This window comes from Protopterus annectens, chromosome 17.part0, assembly GCF_019279795.1.
Source record: "Protopterus annectens isolate FY-2018-M chromosome 17.part0, PAN1.0, whole genome shotgun sequence".
In the NCBI taxonomy this organism is placed as follows: domain Eukaryota; kingdom Metazoa; phylum Chordata; order Ceratodontiformes; family Protopteridae; genus Protopterus; species Protopterus annectens.
The window spans coordinates 393,919,528-393,923,929 of record NC_056751.1 but is presented as its reverse complement, the minus strand read 5'-3'; the positions used below and the strand labels follow the sequence as shown (position 1 = coordinate 393,923,929).

At 38.4% G+C, this 4,402-nt stretch overlaps 1 long non-coding RNA gene across 1 annotated transcript in view; it reads right to left on the bottom strand.

The window, feature by feature from the left end:
• LOC122791335 overlaps nt 1-2,892 on the bottom strand; it is a 186,733-nt gene extending 183,841 nt beyond the window's left edge. Inside the window, exon 1 of the long non-coding RNA XR_006363138.1 lies at nt 2,798-2,892. This is a non-coding gene — a long non-coding RNA (uncharacterized LOC122791335). The remainder of the gene's footprint in view (nt 1-2,797) is intronic.
• Between the last annotated feature and the right edge of the window lie 1,510 nt (nt 2,893-4,402).

The following is a 4,402-nucleotide window of genomic DNA, read 5'->3' as shown; positions in this document are numbered from 1 at the left end:
ATGCCAATATCATCCCTTTAAAGCTGCAAGTTATCAAAATTCTGAGGTGCACCACACTCTAGTTTTGATGATGCAGCAGACTGGCAGCCAGTGGAAGTATAAATTCACCTCTCCTGAAGTCTTGCAGCAGAGTCCATGAGCCCAAGTGAACATAGGGCTGGGCAGAAATACAAATTTTGCACAACTGTTATCCGGAAGTTATATACATATAGACATATACATATACACACATACATATACATATATATGTTTTCTGCACCTGCTGCATGCATGATGGGTGTGCGTTACAGACCCTGTCTGAAATGAGTATTTAACTAGTATATGTCCAAACTAAGCAGAGTCACTACCTTCTCAGTACTCTGCAAAACTGAAAAGATGTATTCAGCCCCATTACGCCCAAAAATGCCATCCACCCTTCATTGGCATTTAGAAAGCTTATTCAAGCCACTGCATCTCAAGACATGCCCAATGTTAGGGCAGTGCTACCCATAATTTTCAGACATGCTGGCTGTTCTTACTGTGAGCTTTAAATTCCTTCACTGTTCTTCCATTTACCAATGCCTGCATGCAGCACTGCCAGAACATCTTTTATTTGGCTGGATTGAACCAACTTGGAGAGGTACAAAAGTCACCAGATCAGCTTTAAATTCCTTCACTATTCTTCCATTTACCAATGCCTGCATGTAGCACTGCCATAATACCTTTCTTTTGGCTGGGTTGAACCAACTTGGAGAAGTACAGTAGTCACCAGATCATTTACATGTAATAAGCCCTTGTACCTGTTCCACTGTACCAATGGTTATTTGCTCCAAATTGCTCTGAAAAGCTGTGGAGTATAGGCCAGTGCCTGCAACATGATGACCACTCCCTACTCCATCACTGTAGCCTCTATCACCTTAAAATACCATGAGATAGCCTCACAACCCCCTATTCTTCTGACACCATTCCATACCTGAAAATGGAGCCCTAACCACATGTTTTGTTTTAATTCCTTTCTGCAACCAAATAATACAAGCTTACAACTGACCAGGCTAACTGAGCCATTTAACAGTCCATCCTTTTTCCTGCCTTACTGTGACATAATTCCTTATTTATTCCAAGTATTTCTTTCTCATCCTAGGTATTGGTACCATCTATATAAAAGACCATGCCTTAGCTTTGTCTCTAAAGATGCAACATTTCTCCCTGTACTTCTTTTTGTAGGGGCATTAAATGAGTACATTAACAGATTCCAGTAAATATATCTATAAATAATCCAAGTTGTTTCTTAGAAGTCCCTCCAGAGCTGCCCATTTGGGAAATTCATATAATATACCACACAGGAGGCAATGCAATTATATGTACCATTATTCTATTCAACCTAAAAGCATGTTGCTCCCTTTAGATGCTTCCCTTGTACATTTTTTACTGCATACAATAATTATTGTAGAAGTCAAGATTCTGGATGTGGGTTTAATAAATGTGGCAAGGTTATCACCAGGAATGGGAGTGGTGAGATCACACAGGGGTGCACCTTGCTGGTCAGGAAATGGCATGATGGAAAGGTGACAACCCTAGTGGGAAGCACAGCCCAGGCTTTCTTGTCATTGCCAGTTTGTAGCTGCTGTGCACAGCAGAAAAAGTGGCAGCAGGTTATAGGTCAAATTTGATGATGATTTGACATTCTGCTGTGGCTTGCATATGTATTTATCTGTCTATCTTGCCTTCCTTCCTTCCTTCATGCATAGGATTTGTACAGTACATATGTAGGCTGCAGAAATGGCTACTGCTCACCATCCTGACACTGGTGGTCATATATATGCTAATCAGGTACTCAGCATAAACAGCAGTGCTAACATTTAGAGATAGCTGAATTGTCTGCCAAAGCTGCCATCTTTCTTTCTAGGAATATGGGCAACTTGGAGAAGAGAAACTACTTTTCTCTTACTTTGAGAGTTTAAGTGTCATTACAATTACGTATACTTACAGATCTCTGGTGTGGAGACCGCACTTCCCATACTGAGCAGTGCCAAGGACACAGCTTCCCTGCAAAACTGATGTTTTTTTACTATTTAGCAATGTTCTGTACTGTGATACTCAAAGTCAGCATTATGGTGGGTTTAGATATTTGAACTGTAATAATTTTTATCCCTGCCTGGGAAGACACAGTGTTTCATTATGGGTCCATAAATAATTCTCTTCCTGTAACTGTGGGTGTGTGCAAGTTGCATGGGGGACTTGTGCATGGGATGCTGTAGTTGCATCACTGTGTTCTAATACAATTTCAGATGGCAGCTTTGGCAGACAATTCAGCTATCTCTAAATGTTAGCACTGCTGTTTATGCTGAGTACCTGATTAGCATATATATGACCACCAGTGTCAGGATGGTGAGCAGTAGCCATTTCTGCAGCCTACATATGTACTGTACAAATCCTATGCATGAATGCATGTTCCAAGATTCTACACACTAGCCCTGCACAGTACATATAACTATAAATCCCACTCACATTTCACAATTTTTCTTATAAAAACTGTAACACTTAATTGGCTAGATCCATCTTAAAATACAATCTCTCTAGTCTGTTAATATGCCTGCTTATCAGTAAGGCAGATGTTTTCCTTCTGTCTTAGTTACAGATTAACAAAACTTATGAAGGTTGAAATAGAGTGAACTACAAAACTAGAAACTTTGGTTTTAACTGCATTGCTCCCAACATGCATATCATTTGAACATATACACAACTTATAGATCTTGTGCAGCTGAAGCTCTTTTTAAAACAGAAATGTATTACACTGAATAAATAATAAATGACTTACCAGATCAACAGTTCAGACACATAACGATCTACCTTGTTCTTCTCTACCACAAGTTTAAACCACTCTTGTAAAGTGCGATTTTCATCTTCACTGTTACACTCTGCAATCAAAAAGGAAAAAAGGAAGGTTTATATACATTTGTATTTGCTTTAACTGTTATGTAAAATGTTTAACATTACTGCATGTTTTTGCAGTTAAGAAAGCACAGGGTCTCTCTATATAAAATATATATACACATTCATATATACATACATATATATATATAATATATATATAAACACACACACACACACACACACACACACACACACACACACACACACACACACACACACACACACACACACACACACACCACTGTACAGAAGATCTGATAGAAAATGTGCTGTTTAAGTAAATGCTGTCCTTATGTTTTAACTGCACAGATGTGATACAACCCATAGCATCACTATAGCTATCAGCTAAAATATAGGTCATCCTAAAGTAGACTTTTAGGGAAAGCTTCCTTCCAGACATTGTATTCTCAGATCCTTCTAGCAGTTAAAACAGAATTCAACGTTCCAAAATGGAGAACAATGAATGAGAACTCATAACTGGAGCTTGCAGAAGAAATGTGGCTCCTCTGAACTGCATATGTGCAGACTATATTAAAGATACTACATCCTTGCGGTTGGTATACATGGATGTGGTTGTATGGCCAACTGTCGAACACGTGTTTGAAAGCAGAATGCCAGTTCCGCATAATTATGAACACAATTAAGTCGAAATGCCAAACATCCCCCTCTTTTGACCCATGGTAGCGCTTGTTTAGGTGGTAGAGCAGTCGGAAATGTCGAATTCCGAATATTGTACATTTCGATCGTTTGACACCTAAATCTTCAACATATAAGTTCGAAGAAAATCCTTTCCTTTTGCAGTTCGTATGTGTACTTCTCCAGTGTAAGTCCACAGGGATAGCTTTTCAGAAGCAGCTTCCTGTTAGAGAAAAATACTTTAAATAGACCAAAAGCATAAGGTTCAGTTCAGGTATCTTTATTCTTGCGCAAGGAGACAAAAAATGCAGTTACAGAGTTTGTCTTACTAAATCAGGAAGTGTCACAGTTATTGTACCTTTCTTTCAAGACATTGCCCACTATGACTGATGTAGCAGATCACCAGTTCATAATTCTGTTATTTTACAGATATTTCTCATGTTTCTAGCTGACTCTTCAAAGTTTAAAAAAGATTTTTCAGTAAACAGGGTGGCCTTGATGACCACTGGTCAATTATAACTTTCTTGCTATGTGATGTTACAAGTCTAGGTACTATGGTTAATTTAAGCACAATGCAAGTACAGATTTCTGAAGCAGTTTATTGTTCATTATATCTAACTATCTTGCAGCTTGTGCACTTTTTCATCAACACGAACAGAGCTTATTGTCTATAATGAATGGATCTACAGAAATTATTATTATTCTCCTTTTAATTTCCTGACTTAGCAGAAAATCACCTGCTTTCCAGTACATTTCCAAGGCATAAACATGTATTTTGCTGTGCTAGCAAAATAGGTCAGAGTGCATCTTGGAGTGTCAGAAAGCACAATTTCAGAAAAGCACATTTTCAGTC